This window comes from Thalassophryne amazonica, chromosome 3, assembly GCF_902500255.1.
Source record: "Thalassophryne amazonica chromosome 3, fThaAma1.1, whole genome shotgun sequence".
NCBI classification, from domain to species: Eukaryota; Metazoa; Chordata; class Actinopteri; order Batrachoidiformes; family Batrachoididae; genus Thalassophryne; species Thalassophryne amazonica.
In genome coordinates this window covers 11,306,159-11,327,875 of record NC_047105.1, presented here as the reverse complement: position 1 = coordinate 11,327,875, position 21,717 = coordinate 11,306,159, and the positions used below count along the sequence as shown (strand labels likewise).

General features: G+C 40.3%; 1 protein-coding gene and 1 long non-coding RNA gene across 5 annotated transcripts in view; one reads left to right on the top strand and one right to left on the bottom strand.

Moving 5' to 3' along the window:
- Window positions 1-21,717, bottom strand: part of LOC117506338 (membrane-associated guanylate kinase, WW and PDZ domain-containing protein 3) — a 463,321-nt gene that overhangs the window by 338,096 nt on the left and 103,508 nt on the right. The window lies entirely within an intron of this gene.
- LOC117506341 lies at window positions 104-20,901 on the top strand. Its single transcript, XR_004559433.1, has 3 exons — window positions 104-243; window positions 7,533-7,538; window positions 20,891-20,901. It is a non-coding gene; the product is annotated as an uncharacterized LOC117506341 (long non-coding RNA).

Genomic DNA, 21,717 nt, shown 5'->3' with positions numbered 1-21,717 from the left:
GAGGTAAGATTGAGATGGTTTGGATGTGTGCAGAGGAGGGACCCAGGGTATATAGGGAGAAGGATGCTGAAGATGGAGCCACCAGGCAGGAGGAGAAGAGAGAGTCCAAAGAGAAGGTTTATGGAGGTGCTGAGGGAGGACATGCAGGTGGTTGGTGTGACAGAGGAAGATACAGAGGACAGGGTGAGATGGAAAAGAGTAATATGCCGTGGAAACTCCTAACGGGAGCAACCAAAAGAAGAAGTTCTGACTTCAATTTGAAGACTAGGGTCTCGGGGTTCAGCACCTCAGCTACAGTATTTCAACATAACCTCAACCACTTTTCTAAACCTGACGATGCAGTGAAGAAATGTCGGGGGTGGGGGTGGGGAGGTGTTGTTGTCAGAGTGGTCATTGGGTAAGAGTCAGGGTACAGCCTGGACAGGCTGCTGGTCTATTGCAGGGCCAACACATAGTATAGACAGACACATTCACACTCTCACTCACACCTATGGTCAGTTTAGAGCAGGGGTGGGCAACGAGGGCCGAGACACTGCAGGTTTACCTTGCAACCAATCACCTCAGCAGGTGGGTTGCTGATGAGCTTCTCCCTTGAACATAAACACCTGATGGACATTGAAATCAGCTGCTGAGACACCTGATCACGAATGAAATCACCTGCTGAGATGATTGGTTGAAAGGAAAACCTGCAGTGTCTCGGCCCTTCATGGCACATGACTGCCCACCCCTGGTTTAGAGTCACCAGTTCATCTGCATGTCTTTGGACGTGAGATGAAGCCGCAGCACTTGGAGGGAACCCACAGAAACACAGGGAGAACATAAAAACACCACACAGAAAGAACAGAAGGCAAACTTGGGACCTTCCAACTGTGAGGCAAAACACTAAACCATCATGCTGCCTATTCGCCCTATTGAGATATCCCATAATCCCTTGCACGTCAGAGAGTCACTGCAGTCTAAACAACATGGAGAAACCACATAAAAACCATTGCAAATGAACATTAGACTACCAAAATGTAATTTTTATGCTTTTCATAACATTTATAAGAGACTGCTGCATGAGAACCTGAAAACTTGCTAAAACAAATATTCCGTGTCTGCTACGTTTAATCTGCGTGTAATTTCACAAAAGCAAACTGAATTTTAGACATTATATATATACATATATATAAATTACATTACTCTGGAACAAACGGTGCTGTAAAGGACAATAATCAGAACGTTGAAGAACAAACTTCACTTCCCCCAGAAGGACATGAACAGGAAGCGATTGCAGCTCACAGCAACTCCCACTGAAAATAACGGAGGAACAACCTGAGCTTCTCGCATGTTTACATAAAAGAAACACAATAACTATGTCTAAAAACCCAGATAATATATTCAGAAGAGTTTTAGGCACAACATATAAAAAGTTTACATTGTATACTGTCAGATGTTACTCAGTAACTTGAGTAACATCTCAAGTTTTACTTTGAGATGTTAATGGTGTCGTCCGTGTGCCGTGGTTAAATTGCAGCCTGATCAGAGCGTCTCAATGCATTTCTCAATGTTAATGACATCTCACAGAGTGGCGAACTCTGACGTTTTTTTTTTTTTTTTAGATTTTGTGGGATTTGAAACCTCAATAATCAACATCTGAACATGATTTCATGTTTGTATGACAACGACTCATGCAGCGGCCACGTCCACACTACAGCATTCCTGTTTCCTTACAAGTTTTGTGCTTTAATGTGCAATTCAGACTTTGTGTCTTCTTCTCTTTGTAAATAATGATTTCAGTGAAAAATGCTTATTCCTCACAATAAACACAATTAATTCAGGTAACAATAAAAACAATAACCATATCGGTACTGCAGAGCCTCTTTTCACAAACAACAGGCACAGTCTCTTTATTATCCAAACTCTCTGAGGATCTGCCTCGCAGGATGAATTATTCCACGTTTCGGTTAGGTACAGTATAAAAATCAGCTATAATTGCTCCGGCACAAAATATTACCACTTGACTCTGCAGTAAATTCTTATACAGGCAAGAAAAGACTGCTGAGACTTCATCATCACTGCAGGAGCAAAGTTGACTTTAAAGGAATTCTTCGCTCCACAGGACCAACGTGGGCCGATAACCACTGTGATTATCATTTCCCTTCCGTCACCACATTCACACTGCAAGGTGAGAAAATGAAAATAACAATTATACAATTTTATTCTAATCAGCATTTCAAAATGTATGTGACCTTTTTATTAAGAGCAAAAGTCACTGGATGTTCTTTACCAGGCAGCTTTGCAGAGAATGACGAAATCCATCATCAGTGGCAAGGACCATCCTTTGTTTGAGGAGTTTGAACTGATGCCCTCTGGGCACCATTACAGAATGTCTTTTGCAACAAAGAAGGTGTATAGGGGGTCATTTGTGTCTAATGCAGTCAGTCTACAGAACAGGTGCTAGCGAAGTTATGCAGAAGTGATGCAGCACATGAAATTGGATGAATTTTTATGAAACCATTATTTATTGTAATTTTATCTGTTGTATATTAACTGTCATGTTTTGTGATTGTCTAAACTTTTTTTGTGGTGAACCAAAGACAAGTTTCCGCTGAGGTGGGCAATAAAGTTTAATCTAATCTAATCTTAATCCCTCCACTGATAACAAGTAGGGCTTGTGCAGCAAAAATGTAGATGAGTGGGTTAGTTGAGCCCAGCCAGCTTCTGTAGACAATAACTCAAAAAATAAACACTATCATCTTGTCACTCAGCAAATTAAAAAATAGCTCATAATAAGGATGACATTATTAATTTGGAGTTAAATTTGATGCACCAGATCCATGCTAACATCAACTTTGTATTGTCTGTATAACATCACATAGATGTACTTGCCCCCTGCTGGATGGTTAATGAATACTAGATGGATTATGAAAAACTATGAACAGCTGTGATACTCGCATGCAGGTTGTTTGCCACCTGATGAAATACCGAGCACATTGTGTGCTCAACGGTGTGTACCGCCCATCAGGCTAGTGTCAAGTTAAAGGAATTCATGGATAAACATGATGCCCAGTACAGAATGAGAAAGTAAAACCAGAATTCGGTACTTTAATCCCCCTGGCGGCCCCCTGCGCTTCCCAAAATACACTGCGGCGCCAGCAGAGTTCCGGCGTCTTACAGTGCATGTAAACAATGGCTAACGAGGATGTGGATGGCATTGATCCAGCGAGTTGACAGGCGATTATGATGATGACACGTTCTCCCAAGTTGTGAGGGTTATCTAGAGGAGGTGTAGCACCTGTGATGGACTTCTGCTGCGCCCTGATGTTGTCTTGTTGTCCACACTTCAGGAGGTTTGTTTACATTGTGCCCTGAATCGTATTTCTTCTGAAACTGACCTCTCGCATGACTCAAGGAGCGCGAGACGGTGAGAGTTTCCAGAAGTGGGACAAAGTCACCATCAAGTCACTCTCAAGTCATGAATCAACAAGTCTCAAGTCATAATGACCAATTGTTTGCAAGCTGACTTGAGACTTGTCTTGGGACTTGCAAATTGATGACTTGAGAATGACTTTGTCCCACTGTGAGTTTCACAACTTCAAAACAGCAAATTCAAGAGTAGATAGGTAGTGTGGCTGGGGGTGTGGTATAACTTTTCATCAGTACTGCAAATTATGCTTCTTTTGAAGCATTTGGAAAACTTTGAAACGCCCATGTTCCAAATATCATTCTAGAACCTGTACGAAAAGGAAGACATCATGTGATGTCCTGCCACCTGCTGGACAGTTTGCAAATGCACATCCACATCAAACTATGAATTTTATTGTCACTGTCACTCTACAAACTCATAATTATGGCATCACAGACTAAAACTGTCTGTGGAAATTGCTGTGACACCGCAAATCCTTTCCCGTTCATTTGGATGTGACCATACGATGTGTAGAATTTGTTTCAAGATGACAACAATTAACCAAATTTCACCAACAAGTAATCCACAAAATATCTGCACAATCAAATATTTTAACAGTCACAAAAACAAAAGCACTGATGCATTATTGGTACATATTAAAGTAATCACTTTAATATACAAATAATGAATGTTTATGAGTTCAATGGTACGAATATTTCATGAGGTAAAGCTGGAACATACCATTCAACGAGACAAAGACAAGTTGAATGGTTTGTTCCAGCTTTCACAGAATTAAATATTTGTACCATTGAAAGAATGTAAAAACATTCATTATTTGTTTTATATAATGGCAAAAATAGATCTTTGTCATTTGATATTATATTAATTTATAAACAACAGAAAAGACATTCTGGTGCGTCACTGCACTGACTGTGTACTTCAAAAAAAGAAAAAGACTTTTTGTACCTCCTCACTCCAGCGAAAAATCACGTCAGAAATTTGTCCAGCTTTGGTGCATCACTGTTGCTTTGACATCAACAATCCAACACAAACTTTAAATAGGAGTCCAAAAATAATTCTGACAATGTCATCCATGATGCTGTGCACCAACTTTGTGTACTTCCAAAAGACTCTGTACCTCGTCAGTGCAGTGAAAAAAAAAACCACGTGAGAAATTAGTCCAGCTTTTCATTCTAACTTCCTCCTAACAGCTCATGCCTCCAGATGGCTACGCAAGCGTGTCTTCGGAGAATTAGCACTGTCAAAAACACACGCACACACGAAACAAATCCACTGCACTGTGTGTGTGCGCGTGCATGCATGTGTGTGCGTGTCCAGAGAATTAGCACCATCAGTTAGCTCAACCAAATCGTCATCTGTCAGCAAAACAAACTCTGCATGTTTAACTAAATGCTACCCACACTAGTGGGCGGGGTTCACAGAGTGCAATGGTACCAAACGTATGGAACCAAATTTGCATGCTAAATGGAACCAAATTGCACTCTAAATGCAATGCAACACAAATGGGACAAATAATCCATGTCAAGTGACCAAACTTGTCCTCTGACACGCCGAAACGGAGGTGTTCCTTTGTCTCGCTTCCAAAGCGAATCGGTCTTTACGCGCGAAGCCTCCGCGCGGCTTTCCATGACAAAATCTCTTGTTAAAAGTGAAATCTGCCGGAAAATGGCTGATGTCCAGCTCTTGTGATAACCAGAGAAAGAGCACACGACAGTCTCGTATGCACAGAGCCATCTGTTTAGAAATGGTCCGGTGGCTTGTGCCGCGTCGTTGCAGCTCGGAGTGCGGTGCGCCGAGCGTCCTTAAAGCCGTCCTTAAAGCCGTCCTTAAAGCTGTCCTTAAAGCTGTACTAACAGTCCTTATTCTCTGTGAAGCCCGTAAAATTTTCACTGAAAGCCAGATAAATTTTTCAAATGGTTTCCAGGTGCCTGTCTCTAACAGCTTCTGAAAAAATTCTGATGGAAAAAAAGTCCTTTTCATTCCGCCATTTCCAGACAATGAAAATCCGACAAGGGGGCGGGACCACTCCTTCCCAAGGCGTGCTCACAGTTTTTGAAAAAAAGTACAGTTTTTGAAAAAAATAAAAAGGACCGTTACTTTATTGACAGACCTCGTAGATGGCTAATTCCAAGAGGTATGGTTGGACCAGATTTTTGCTCAGGTGGCAAACCAGGACCCAATTCAGTGAAACATGGGTGACCCCTTGGCCCATTCATTTTGCTGGAGTCCTCAACTGTGACTATGTTTACATGCAGCCAATAACCCTTTCATAACCGGAATATCAGCAATAACCCAGTTGTGCACGGCCATGTAAACACTAAGGGTGTCAGAAAAAAATCGATTCACGTCCGAATCGCAATTCTTATTCATTACAATTCTGAATCAATCCAAAATGTCCAAGAATCGATTTTTAAAAAGCAATTTTTAAAAACATTTTCTTGCTTACTCGCTGCGCGTACTGTTTGTCAGGCAACGGCTTCCATACTGCAGCGTCCCCGTGAGGGGAGGGTCCGGCATGCTTCAAGCATTCATGAGCTGCAGCTTAGCATGGTCGATGAAGAGCTAATTCAGCCAGCACCGTCTTTGCTGAAGGCAAATGTTTGGGCGTGTTTGGATTTTATTATTTGCTGCGTAAGAAGGAGCTTGACATGACTTATGCAGTGTGCAAAATCTGCAAAATGAAAGTCAAGTACTTCGGAAACACTTCAAATCTGCAAGCCCACATGCTACGCCATCACCCGGAGCTAAAAGAAGCGGAGCAGCGGTCCCTGCCGACTACTGACCAGCACGTTGCTAAACTGCCAGCCAAATCTGAACGAGCAAAGCAGATAAGTACATTTACATCTTTAGAATCACTCGATTAACCTTGTAAAGCTGCATTTTCTTAAACATAAACATTTTTTATGTAATATAACTATTTCTCAGAGCTCTTTGAATCGAAAATCGATTCTGAATCGAATCGTCACCCCAAGAATTGGAACCGAATTGAATCGTGAGTTGTTGTACAATTCACATCCCTAGTAAACACCCGCAAAAACCCGAATATGCTCATATTCCTGTTTTTAAAAACCCGAATATGACCCCTGGGTTACTCCTTTTCTAACCCAAATATCAGGTCACATAAATGCGCATCGGAATATCCCCATAGAAAGGAACATTATTTTGTGTTCGGCGCATGTCCTATCTGCAAGGAATCTTGGTCTTTTGAGTACGGCAACTACTTGTATGTGGCGCGCACAACCCACCAGACACCACAAGCAGAGGTAAACACGCATGGGGAAATACAGACGCGGCAGCACAGCATCACACTTTTGGAGCGAAGAGGAAACCGAGTACTTCATTAGTATCGTGAAAGACTTGAATATAATGTCTTTTATTGACGGTAGAAAGTACCGAGATAGCAACATTTACAAGAAGGTGGCCAAAAAGTTACGCAAAGCAGGATTTGCACGAACGCCAGACCAAATCAAGCACCGGTGGAAGACGTGCATTGCTTTTTAGATGGGGATATTCCAAATGATACCAATGACCATGTATACAGGAGTAACTCTGTCTGCTTAAGTATGTAAACGGGTTATTCCTAATGATTCAGAAATCAGATTATTGACCTTATCCCGAATATTAACAGCATGTAAATGTAGCCACTGAGGCACCTGCGTACTAAATCATATCCAGATTAACACAGGACATGGATAAAACATTATAGTTAATGTTCACTCACGATACCAATACTTCTCATCTTAGTCTTACTAACTAACCACAGAAGCTCTCTAGTGGTACCCAAGGTTCTTCAAAAGAGGCCTAGTACCAAACCATCCAGTCTTCACCTTGGGTGACTCGTTAGTATCCAAGTCTCACAATCATACAGTAAGACAGGAAGCACCGGGACATTAAATACTTAGAATGTCAATCTCCTGCAAAAACCAGGAAGGACAGTAATTCCTACATTGGAATTTCCAGATTCTGTAGCATGAAGCGGACAAGAGTCTATGACTCCCCCTGGATGGGGAGAAAATGTGAGGCACAACCAAAAAAGGGAGGCTGTGAGTAATGTGGTGGAGGTAGCCTTTTTGTCTCAAATGGAACACTGCAGCGCTCCCTGTCCATCACTGCTGTCAGACAGGTAGAAGTTAAATAAGGCCAATAACTCAGCGGTGGAGTTCTTCACTTGTTATAATGAAGTAAAAAAAATCACAAACTCCGCAGTGGCCAAGCAACATCGGAAGCAGTTTATTAACAGCTGCTTGTATAAGAACCCAATCAATTAAAACAGATGAAAAAGATAACTGGATTCAAGTCCAATTATGTGGGTAGGCGATGATAAACAGACACTTAATGCTGCCTCACATGATGAGCAGGACGTGAACAGGCGAGATCCCACACCGTGCTGGCATGCTCTTATCAGGCCTGATTAGATACAAAGCCAAAGGGAGACACTATGGAAGGCAGCGTTGACAAGAACCTTAATAGTACGTGTGACCTCGTGGCTGAAGGAATGATTAGTAATGAGGATAGTTTACTTATCTTGACGCTTCAATAACTTCAGATGAAAGGGCTGAATACGAGCTTTAGGAACAGGAATGGATGATCATAATAAGTCACTGGTGGTGACAGGATGAAAAAAACCCTGCATATTACTTTCTTTAAGAAATACTACTACAGTCCCTGCTTATTTGTATTGCTATGATACAAGTAAGATGAGAACAGCTTCCTTTCTTTGTGAAACCATTTGCCACTGAATCCTCTACATCCGTAAAGTAGATATGGCTAGAACCGTGATAAACAGTCGTACTCATGTTGTAATAAAGAGATGTGGTATAGTTTTCATATATAGCACCTTGAGATGGCTTATGATGTGATTTGGAGCTATATAAATAAATTGAACTCAACAAAGTTCTACAATTTAATTTCAAATGGACTTTACACTTTAGAATGCTTGACTCTTAGAAAGTATCTATTGAACTCAAGGGCCATTACAAGATGTCACATCACATAAACAGTTCCAAACTAAATGTGACCAAGTGAAAAGGCCTTGGAGCAGGTAGCACAGTTAAGGAATTTGTGTAATTTTGTGTAATTGACCAAAGGCCCTTAATGATTTTTCCAGTTGATCCCTGGTTCTCAAGACCAGGCACCTAAGTGGTTCTACTCTACTCTTTTCTACTCTCATATTTTACTCTTCCTTTTTAGGTATTTAGATATACCTTTGTATACTGGCATAGTTCCACCTTAGAATTGGAAGAGTAGAATAGAGTAGAGCAGAGCCACTTAGGTGCCTGCTCTTGAGAACCAGGGATGGTAAGTTGAAAAGCTTTTTTATCCCATGGGAACTCTCCTTACCCACCCAAGCAGCTCAAGAAAATTGGACAACATGTATATAAGTAAAATTTACAGAATAAGGGTAATAAACAATATATACAAGAAATATACTTACTACATAATATTATAGGTGTTAGCTTATAAAACCTAAATATTCATATAGGAGAAGATTGTATTATACATATACCTAGTCTATAGACTAGTAGTAAAGTTAAATTATAGCTTGTAGGCTAAGATATAAATATGGTTATTATATTATAGTAACAGAAGCTATGATGTAATATATTTTTATGTATCTATCTAAAGTTCACCATGCTAGCTTACTATAGGAAGACAAAATACATATGCTATATGGTATCTAATGGAAACCCCAAACTTAGATACTATAAGTTGATATCTATTAAAAAACTCTACACCATGTAAAATAAAAATGTAAATAACGAAAATAAGCCAACTATAGCTACCGTTAAATTAGCCGTTAATAAGCCAACCGTACCTTGCTAGCCAACAAGGTTAAACGTTAACGGTTAATGTCTGAGCGCCAGTATTTATGTTGAGTAAAATTTTTGTCTTATTTAATTTTGGATGCTAATTGCGTTAGCATTTTAATAGCTATCAGTATTTTGATAGTTAGTGCCAATTAATCCTAAATTACTGAGAAAATAAGTGGTTCATATTTTTTAAAGCCCACAGCAAAGCTAGCCATTATGAGAAACCACTGTGCAATCCCCAAAAATATGATTTAATTGGGAAACACAGTCCCGTTTGAGAGCAGGCGCTAAAGGCATAAAATATGATGCATATGATGTAATTTCTCTACTTCTGGGGACAGGAACAAGGCACTTTCTCTGAGTTTTTGGGCAAATTACATGCAAAGAAAGTTAAAATGCAAAGAAAAAGTGATGATGCAGAGGGAAGTGGACATGTGTTGCAGTCTGTTTGTGACTCAAACGTGTCGAGGCGGTTGTGCAAGTGAGAGAACGTACAGTAGTGTTCAGAATAATAGTAGTGCTATGTGACTAAAAAGATTAATCCAGGTTTTAAGTATATTTCTTATTGTTACATAGGAAACAAGGTACCAGTAGATTCAGTAGATTCTCACAAATCCAACAAGACCAAGCATTCATGATATGTACACTCTTAAGGCTATGAAACTGGGCTATTAGTAAAAAAAAAAAGTAGAAAAGGGGGTGTTCACAATAATAGTAGCATCTGCTGTTGACGCTACAAACTCAAAACTATTATGTTCAAACTGCTTTTTTAGCAATCCTGTGAATCACTAAACTAGTATTTAGTTGTATAATCACAGTTTTTCATGATTTCTTCACATCTGCCATGCATTAATTTTGTTGGTTTGGAACCAAGATTTTGCTGGTTTACTAGTGTGCTTGGGGTCATTGTCTTGTTGAAACATCCATTTCAAGGGCATGTCCTCTTCAGCATAAGGCAACATGACCTCTTCAAGTATTCTGACATATCCAAACTGATCCATGATACCTGGTATGCGATATATAGGCCCAACACCATAGTAGGAGAAACATGCCCATATGATGATGCGTGCACCACCATGCTTCACTGTCTTCACTGTGAACTGTGGCTTGAATTCAGAGTTTGGGGGTTGTCTCACAAACTGTCTGTGGCCCTTGGACCCAAAAAAAACAATTTTACTCTCATCAGTCCACAAAATATTCCTCCATTTCTCTTTAGGCCAGTTGATGTGTTCTTTGGTAAATTGTAACTTCTTCTGCACATGTCTTTTATTTAACAGAGGGACTTTGTGGGGGATTCTTGCAAATAAATTAGCTTCACATGGGCATCTTCTAACTGTCACAGCACTTACAGGTAACTCCAGACTCTCTTTGATCATCCTGGAGCTGATCAATGGTGAGCCTTTGCCATTCTGGTTATTCTTCTATCCATTTTGATGGTTGTTTTCCGTTTTCTTCCACACGTCTGTTTTTTTTTTTGTCCATTTTAAAGCATTGGAGATCATTGTGGATGAACAGCCTATGATTTTTTGCACCTGCGTATAAGTTTTCCCCTCTCCAATCAACTTTTTAATCAAACTACGTTGTTCTTCTGAACAATGTCTTGAACGTCCCATTTTCCTCAGGCTTTCAAAGAGAAAAGCAGGTTCAACAGGTGCTGGCTTCATCCTTAAATAGGGGACACCTGATTCACACCTGTTTGTTCCACAAAATTGACAAACTCACTGACTGAATGCCACACTACTATTATTGTGAACACCCCCTTTTCTACTTTTTTTTTACTAATAGCCCAATTTCATAGCCTTAAGAGTGTGCATATCATGAATGCTTGGTCTTGTTGGGTTTTTGAGAATCTACTGGTACCTCGTTTCCTATGTAACAATAAGAAATATACTCCAAACCTGGATCAATCTTTTTAGTCACATAGCACTACTATTATTCTGAACACTACTGTAGCTACTCTTGTTCGCAGTGTATGCCAACACTTACAGACGTCTCCCATTTGCCTCGTCTTCCCTTCTCCACCAGGAACTGAATAAAACTGCACTTTTCGCAACTGCTTCGGTGAATGCAGCCGAAAACAAAACAGTGCACCATTTTGCCATTAGAACTGACACTGTTTGTGAGAAGAGACTAATCCCCAGGTGAAGTGTGGGAGTGTCAGCACAAACCATTTGGAGGATGGGGTGTCAGCGGAAACCATTTTAAACCGGCGTGTCTTAAACCGGCACTTCCACTCGGTGACAGCGAGTATGCTTTTAAGTTTAGCGAGCGGCGCTGAATGGTTTGTGCTGAAACTCCCACACTCCACCCAGGGATTCTCTGCCGAACAGGCCGGCTGGCGGCTGTGCCTAGATGTGGTCAAATCCTGCGATATCACGTAGAGGTTTAAACTAGTCTGCGCTGCCCTATAAACACCTGAACAGATCTTAGCCTGTTAAATTAGTCTGTCGGTAACGTGAAGATGGAGGGTGTGTTAAGGCTTTGTTTGTCCCGCACTCGTCATGCACGGTGTTACCCCACACTCAACTTCTTTTTTCCAAACATTCGCCGTGGCACAGGCATAAGTACTGCCAACATGGGAACACACAGAGCAGCAATTTTGGGGTATTTGCTATTCTGGGCCTCTATAGAAAACCTATAGGTCACGTGACACTGGGTTTGTCCAGGACATATACAGTCTATGGGTACAACACTGATGCTGATTTGTTCACAAATAATTTTCGTACAGCGCATCATTCATCCTTTTGACAACCATAGTTTTACAAAGAGACCACTTACACCCGATAACAGTCACTGTGGTAATATCAGACCTCTGCTGCACTTCTCCCAATTCAAAATGAGATGTGACTTTTTGCCTCGAAATAACATCCTTTCCAGCCTCTTACGTCAGTGCGTTTGAGTATGCGCATGCACACACAGGAAACTGTCAGCCTAACAATTCCTGGTTGACACAGTTACTGTATACCCACTGGTCTCCATAAAAGCATTTTTTTTCCGCCCATGGCCAGCTGAACACAGACAAGGGGACTTCCTTATTCTCTTCATGCAGCCCGCAGGCTGCTGCTCGCCTCAGCCTAATGAGATTATGCAGAGCTCCTGCAACATCTACTCAAGAAGAGATGGGACCAATTAGTCTGCTGTCTGCCCCAAAGAGAGATGATCACCATGGCTCTGATGATATTACTGGAGAGTGTGAGCTTCCAAAGCGAATAACAAACATGTTTAAAGAAAAAAAAAAAAAGAGTGAGACAGAAAGAGAGAGAGAGAAGAGCTTATTTACGACAAATCATGTCTGTGATGTCCAGGTTACAAACTGACTTCTATTTCGGCTGATGTAATGGAAGGTTGTTTAAAGAGACTGCAGTGTTAAGCAGAGGAGCAGAGCCCATTATGTCTTGGAGGAGTCGAGTACAGAAAACCAGCTGCTTTTCAAGTCCAGTTAGGCTACAAGCCTGAAAAATATGAACTTGTTTAGTCAAATAATTTTTAAAAAAAAGCACCTCATGAGACCCAGTACAGGCCCAGAGGCCCATATAACCACATCCAGCAAACTTTGCAGAGTAAAACAAACTCTGCCAAGACTACATCTGGTTGGTCCCACTCCAAATCAAGTTAAATCAGCTCCATTGTAGTATAAACTATTCTCATTTGATTTGGTTCGACTTGATTTATTTTATTTAATTCAATCAACAAACTCATGCAATAACAGAAAACGAATGAATGAATGGATAAAATAAAAACAAGAAAAATACATAAAATACTGAATATACTGAAAACAAAACATGTAGCCGAGTGAGAAAGGGTCAAGGCTGAAACTATCTAGCTTTTAAATGCCCTCATCTATTTATATTGTGTCAATATTTAAAATAAAACATTTCTGTCAGACTACGAGCAGTAATACAAAAACAATCACAATTAATTACCAGTACTGGTATACGTCAGTTTCTTTTACCATTTTGAATACTTTAGTGAACACTGTAACCACTTAAAATAGATTTTTTGTACAGTCTTTTAAAATGATTTATATTGGTGCTCTGTTTGAGCTCCAGCTCCACACTGTTCCACAGATCCACCCCACAGATTGATCTGCACATCCTTCTCTTACGAGTTTGACTTCTATTCTTTTTGACGTTCAATTCTCCTCTCAAATTACAACCACCTTCTCTTTCCATAAATAGATTTTGTATATTTTTCATCAGTAAATTGTTTCTGGCTTTGTACATGATTTGTGATGTTTTAAATTTGACCAAATCCATAAAGTTCAAGACATTTGATTTTACAAATAGTGTGCTGGTATGTTCTCTGTATCCCACTTTACTTATTATCCTTATTGCTCTTTTCTGTAATATGCATAGTGGCTGCAGGGTGCTTTTGTCATTGTTTCCCACACTTCCACTCAGTAAGACCGATACGGTAAAAATAATGAACAGTAGAGTATGTGTAAGACTTTATAGTCTAGTATGTATTTTCTCTTCCCCAGAATTGCAGTGCATTTTGCCAGTTTTAATCTGACGTGGCTTACATGAGGTTTCCAGCTGATTTTGTTGTCTATGATTACTCCAAGAAATGTATTTTGATATACTCTATGTGTGTATTGTTTCTAATCAGGTCTACTTGAAAATTCATGGAATGTCTTCCAAAATCATCATCTTTGTTTTGTTTTGTTTTGTTTTGTTGAACCATAATTTGACTTTATTCATTTCTGTTGTGATCAGCTCCAAAATCTGCTGCAAGCTCTCCCCAGAACAAAAAAAAAAAAACATTTGTATCATCTGCAAACAATACAAATCTCAGTAACTTTGAAGCATTACATATATCATTGATGTATAAAATAAACACCTTAGGTCCTAATATTAACCCTTGTGGCACCCCACAAGTGACATCCATGTAGTGTGATTTGTGCTCACCCATTTGTACATATTGTTTCCTGTTTCTTATACAGCTGGCTCCTCAGCCGGCTTGACCCAATCCCTCTAATACCATACCTTTCCATTTCGTCTAATAATATATTATGATCAATAGTGTCAAAAGCTTTGCTTAAATCAAGGAAGACACCCAGAGCAAGTTTTCTGTTGTCAACATAATTTGTGATTTCCTCTATTAGTTGCATGACTGCCAATGACGCTGATCTGCCTGCTCGGAATCCATGTTGATTCTCAGTCAGCAAAGGATGTTTTTCAATAAATGTATCCAGTCTGGCATTAAAACATTTTTTGAGTATCTTGGAGAATTGGGAGAGCAAAGAAACAGGCCTATATTTTGTGAAATGGTGTCTATTTCCAGATTTAAACAATGGTATTACTTTTTCTACTTTCATTTTGTTGGGGAATTCACAAGACTGAAAAGACAGGTTGCAACTATTTAAAACAATTCAAAAAGAAAAAGAAAAGGTGCTCTTAAAGAAGTGGAGACAGTGCGAACACCAGACTTTCTGGCAAGTCAGAACAGCTGTTTTGATTTCATTTTCCGCTCTGTTTCACCTCGCTTTCTGATTGGCTACAAGTCACGTGTGTGGTCGGAGGACACCACACACACTGCGATATCAGGCCAAGACAATCCAACATGTTAAGTATCCCCAATTTGCAATTGGAGCACCCCTGACGTCCTTCTGAGCAGATCAAAGCGCTCTGAACACACCACACATGGCAGGATATAAGATTATCTTTAGCGTCATCACAATTGTCGGGGCGACCTTAAGATTGATAATTAGGCCGATATCGGACCGATATCGGCCTAATTATCTTGCCGTGTGAAACAGACTTTAGTGGCTTTGCAATTCCTTCAATAACTGTTTTTACTGTATTCATGTCCAGTGTTGCCAGTTACTTTGAAAAAGTAATCAAATTACTGATTACTGATTACTCCTTGAAAAAGTAACTTAGTTACTTTACTGATTACTCAATTGTGAAAGTAACTAAGTTAGATTACTAGTTACTTTCCCCAGCTGTCGACAACAACCCTCTGCCACCTCAAAATGACAATGATACCTGTTTTGCCAAAACACACTTTATAGTCACCCTTTCTTGACTTCAATGAAAATAAATACTTGTTTTATAAAAAGTAAAATAAAGACCTCTTTCTTGACCTCATATTTAACTGCTGACAGCATTGTAACAGTAAAACTTGCAATTTCTAACCTACATTGTTTATAAATGTAACTATTACATTTTTTCCAACATTTAAATTCTCTCTAAACATTTTACTTGTCGAAATTATTATTATTATTATAAGTAGTACTAGTAGTTGTAGTAAAAAAGGCTTCAAATCTGGACCTTTAATCTCAGGGGTGTTGTGGGGGGCACATCCCTGCCCCACACCCCCATTCCATCTGGATTCGCCACTGCTTTGGCGTTTGAGCACAAAGAATGGATAACATTTATTTATGCAGAAAACATGACCAGATTTACAGGTAAGAAAGTTTTATTGCGTTTTCACATCATGTGGTCCTCAGAAAGAGAGTTTAGGTGCATTTGAGTAGAAAATAGTGTTAGTTGTTGACGTTGCGGAGGATCAGCTGTTTTTAACGAACAGATACGGAGCGGCTCAGCTCAGAATTCTAATTAAAGGAGGAAAAAAAAAGCATAAAAATGTTTTTGTAAAGCTCAGTGCAGGTGTGCTGATCACCGCGCTTTAAGAGGTGAGGACGAGTTGTAGCTGTTGCAGAAAACCACGGATGAAAAGCTCACAGCTCGCTTAAAGTGGGCAGTTCAGTTGAACCCCGACCTCCTGCCCACGGACCAAGTTTAATGCTGCTATCAACCCACAATGTAAAAATAATAGTAACGCACAGTGACTTGGAGAAGTAATTTTAATCTGATTACTGATTTGGAAAGATTAACGCGTTAGATTATTTGTTACTAAAAAAAGTGGTCAGATTAGAGTAACGCGTTACTAAGTAACTAATGGCATAGACATGAACTAAGTAACGCGTTACCGGCATCACTGTTCATGTCTATGCCATTCCAATCAGCGGATGTTTTATATTTAAAATTTCTTACTATCTCTATGATTTCTTTTTCATCAGCTGCTTTTAGGAAGATTGTATTTGAATTTCTTTTCCCCATACTGCTACAACCCCTGGCAAAAATTATGGAATCACCGGCCTTGGAGGACGTTCATTCAGTTGTTTAATTTTGTAGAAAAAAAGCAGATTGTTGTGTGGGCCGCTGAAGAGGAGGTACTGCTGGCCCACCACCACCAGATGGCGCCCTGCTTGGAGTGCGGGCTCCAAACACAGAGGGCATAGGAGCCGCTGGAGGTGACAGCTGTCACCTATCAACACCAGCTGTCACCCTTCACCACCACTACCAAGGCCGGACTGCAACTCCACCTCCTCGCCGAGAAATCGTCTACCATACAGGTAACTTCTCTGCTGACTTACATTAAGTAATAATCTGAACTTCTTTGCAGCCGTTTTCCTGTGGTGTGTCCTTATCTGTGGGATTGGCGTTTGGTGTGGACTGCGATGGCTTCGCCTCACACCCCAAACCAGATAAGTGGTTAAACAGGAGCTGCACGAGTGTGTGACTGGAGGTGGAGGTGCTCCCTCCTTAAAGAACACAGACTGTGGGATTACTGAGTGTGCGAACTCACACTCATCCAGAACTGTTTCTGCTTTCTGCCAGCAGTACCGGGTCTGACTGCTGAAGACAGTGGCCACCTGGGGCGCAGGGCTTGGCGGCTCCGGTGTTCTTCAGATCCGTTGGTGGTGGAAGCTGTGTGGGATCTGGCTCTTCTCGCACCGGATGTCTCTTATCTTCGAGCCTGCCACACGTCACCTTGTGTCAGACTGATTTAACGCATATTTGTTTTTGTCTGTATTACGTTGTGCACCTTCACAACATTAAATTGTTATCTTTTGGCTATTCCACTGTCCCTTCATTAACGCCCCCTGCTGTGGGTCCGTGTCACGACACTTCCCCAACACAGATCACAGACATGACACAAAACTAAAGTCATTTCAAATGGCAACTTTCTGGCTTTAAGAAACACTATAACAAATCAGGAAAAAATAATTGTGGCAGTCAGTAACGGTTACTTTTTTAGACCAAGCAGAGGGAAAAAAATATGGACTCACTCAATTCTGAGGGAAAAATTATGGAATCATGAAAAACAAAAGAACACTCCAACACATCACTAGTATTTTGTTGCACCACCTCTGGCTTTTATAACAGCTTGCAGTCTCTGAGGCATGGACTTAATGAGTGACAAACAGTACTCTTCATCAATCTGGCTCCAAGCTTTCTCTGATTGCTGTTGCCAGATCAGCTTTGCAGGTTGGAGCCTTGTCATGGACCATTTTCTTCAACTTCCACCAAAGATTTTCAATTGGATTAAGATCCGGACTATTTGCAGTCCATGATATTGACCCTCTGTGTCTTTTTGCAAGGAATGTTTTCACAGTTTTTGCTCTATGGCAAGATGCATTATCATCTTGAAAAATGATTTCATCATACCAAAACATCCTTTCAATTGATGGGATAAGAAAAGTGTCCAAAATATCAATGTAAACTTGTGCATTTATTGATGATGTAATGACAGCCATCTCCCCAGTGCCTTTACCTGACATGCAGCCCCATATCATCAATGACTGTGGAAATTTACATGTTCTCTTCAGGCATCAGTCATCTTTATAAATCTCATTGGAACGGCACCAAACAAAAGTTCCAGCATCATCACCTTGCCCAATGCAGAGTCGAGATTCATCACTGAATATGACTTTCATCCAGTCATCCACAGTCCACGATTGCATTTCCTTAGCCCATTGTAACCTTGTTTTTTCTGTTTAGGTGTTAATGATGGCTTTCGTTTAGTTTTTCTGTATGTAAATCCCAGTTCCTTTATGCGGTTTCTTACAGTTCGGTCACAGACGTTGACTCCAGTTTCCTCCCATTCGTTCCTCATTTGTTTTGTTGTACATTTTCGATTTTTGAGACATATTGCTTTAAGTTTTCTGTTTTGACACTTTGATGTCTTCCTTGGTCTACCAGTATGTTTGCCTTTAACAACCCTCCCATGTTGTTTGTATTTGGTCCAGAGTTTAGACACAGCTGACTGTGAACAACCAACATCTTTTGCAACATTGCGTGATGATCTACTCTCTTTTAAGAGTTTGATAATCCTCTCCTTTGTTTCAATTGACATCTCGTGTTGGAGCCATGATTCATGTCAGTCCACTTGGTGTAACAGCTCTCCAAGGTGTGATCACTCCTTTTTAGATGCAGACTAACGAGCAGATCTGATTTGATGCCGGTGTTAGTTTTGGGGATGAAAATTTACAGGGTGATTCTATAATTTATTCCTCAGAATTGAGTGAGTCCATATTTTTTTTCCCTTTGGTTGGTCTAAAAAAGTAACCATTACTGACTGCCACAATTATTTTTCTGATTTCTTATAGTGTTTCTTAAAGCCAGAAAGTTGCCATTTGAAATGACTTTAGTTTTGTGTCATGTCTGTGATCTGCTTTTTTTCTACAAAATTAAACAACTGAATGAACATCCTCCGAGGCCGGTGATTCCATAATTTTTGCCAGGGGTTGTATTAGCCCCACCCTCTGCTATCTCTGGCTCCTTGATTTTAGCCACAAATTCTGGACTTACATTTATAAAGAATTTGTTAACCATCCAACAAGATGACATCCAAATCTGGAGACTAAAGACCTTTTCACACATTTGGGAGAAGCAACAATCCAGCAATGTTTTTCAAGTCGAGTTCCCCATTCTCACTTGGATTCAAGCTGAGGACAACAGCCAGTACGGCCCACATTCTCATTTGACTCTAAAATCCTGGTCACACTGCTGCTCTTCTGTTCTGCTTATGCACACAACTTTTATTTTTTCTTCTCATGATGATCTTTAAACCGAGAATTCCATAGAGCTATGCTAAAACTAGAGTTTCATCAGGCAACTGTTTATTACTTCATTCACTAAAACTGGCCTCAACCAGCAGGAGACCACTGATGTGTGCATGGAGTTTGGTGACATCACACCTGAATGTATGGAATATTTTTCTGGTGTCATGTTTTTGCACTTTGTAGATGCTCCCTATGCTTACGTTTCTCCGCCGTCTGCTCGCTCAGGTCAATGTTATTTTTTTCATCTTAGAGGATGCTCATATGGATGAAAATAAGGTTGTAGCTCATTGTCTACCTTCCTGAGGTTAGAAACTAGTGTTGTTTATTTTTCTACAGTGTTTCTCTTAAGATTATTGAGCCGTTTACCGGAGGGGCAGGTTTCTGTCCTCTGAGTTTGACAGGTGGACCGTCCCCGTCAAACTCCACACCTGACATTGTCCCCGAAGTGGGACACACCCAGCAGGGCCGGGTGCTTGACACCAGAAATGAAAGATATTTGGCTCACCTACGCACCTCTCCGGTGTTGCAGACTGAACGGTCCCCCCCTAAAAATCGGTCTGCCTTTTGCATCTGCACATGCGTCATTTATGACCACAGCAATTTCAATTTTCAATTTCAATTTATTTTCATTTATATAGCAACAAATCACAACAGAGATGCCTCAAGGCACTTAACACAGCAGCACATCTGAGAGAGAGTCTCTGATTATTAACCATCAGATGATTAAGGTAAAACCTCTTAAATCATTCTAAAGTCAGTTTTAAGCAGAAATGAGACCATTTTAAGCAGAAACGAGACGAAATTCTGTGACGCTTTGAAGTGTCCGACGCGCAGTGAACGCATCAGCTAGCGGCTCGTTCGCTCCGATCGCTTCTGCCACCTTTTATGATGAAATAATGCTGAATTTATGTGGATATGATTTTTGTACAAAAGCTTCAGATATCTGTCACTGAGACAGATGATGACTAGAGGCAGTTTGAAGCAGAAACAAGGTTTTAATCCATGAACCGCGTCATCGGGGGGACCAATTTTTAAGGGGACCGTTTGGTCTGCGACACCGGCTGGTGTGACCCTTCCCCCACGCCAAAAAATAAATAAATTAATTAATTAATTTAAAAAAATCTTTTTTGCGGTGACAGGGCTTGTGATCCAAGACTTCCTACAGGAATTGATCCGTAAACTGAAATCCATAAACTACATAAACTGAAAACAATATACATATGTCATGAATGATATTCACGTTTTGCAAGACCCGTGTTCACGCTTTGCGAGATATTTTTTCAGTATTCACATTTTGCAATTAATGTTTTGCAGATAATTCACGATTTGCAGCCGATTCACGTTTTGAGGGTTAACATATGGCACAAGCACACAGAAACGTACTAGGATCGAATCCTGCATTTGGTAAGATGAACCTGTATCACCAGATAGAGTGCAATCTGTGTTGCATTTCATTGTGATGTCATATGAGAAGGATACAGGCATAGGGATGCGCACACACACATTAGCACAATGACACAAGCCTGTGTACACCTGTGTCATCGTGTGCACCTGACACACTCACCCATCGCCAAATACTGCAGTGTTACTGATGGACCCTCTGCAATATATGGATCATAAAAATTGTAGTTTCCCTTTGGCTCTTCCTGACAAAAACAAGCTTTATGAGGGTTTTTTTTTAAGGTTTTGGAAAAGATATTTAGAGACAGCCAACAATAAGTAACTCCAAATGGTTCCACACACTGAGCTCTAAAAGATACTGGTACAAAAGACTGGAGTGAGTCTATATGATGAGTTCACATAGTGGATTTGGCAGAGGAAGAATAAGTGGGATCAATGCATCTTTATGTTTGACCAAAAGCATTTAACACCTCCCTTGTGAGTTCTGCTGTTTGATTTGTCCTTGCAAACAAACCGTTGCTTTCTGGTGCGCCACAAATAAATGCGGCGAGATACGGAAGGTTTTATTTGAGTGTGGTAGCTTTTCAAATCCAATCTGGGCAAGCATTTCACCCTCACACACACAGGCTGCTTCATATTCAGATCTGCCCCCCCCACCCAAAACACACACACACACTCGTACCGCTTGTGTTGATTTTTATCCAGAACAGTGCCTCATACATAAAGATTGGACAAACACAAACAGACCAGCTATGAGGCAATTAAAGTCAGACAACATTCGGAACAAAATGGCGAGTACCAATCAATTCTGTAAGTCCATTTTGAATAGTTTGTTCAAAGAGGTATTGAAGAGTACAACCCCAAATCAGAAAAAGTCGGGACAATACGGGAAATGCAAAAGCAGTAATTCTTACATTTACTTTGAGTTTTATTCCATTGCAGTCTGTATAAAACCAAGATACAGCAGGTAAAATAAGTAATGAACATGTCACCGTTTTTCTCAGTAAGTATATTTCTAAATGAGCTATTGACATGACATTTTTTGCAGATGTCTGTTACAACCCAAGTAATCCACACATACAAATAAATCAAACCATAGATGTCAATAAATGAAGCTGTGTGTAATTAACATGAAATGACACAGAGACAAAGTACTGAACACCTGAAGAAAGGGAGGTACAAAAAGGCATGGAAAGCCAAGACACCAGCTGAAATTTATCAGCAATTAGGAAAGCAGTCCTGCC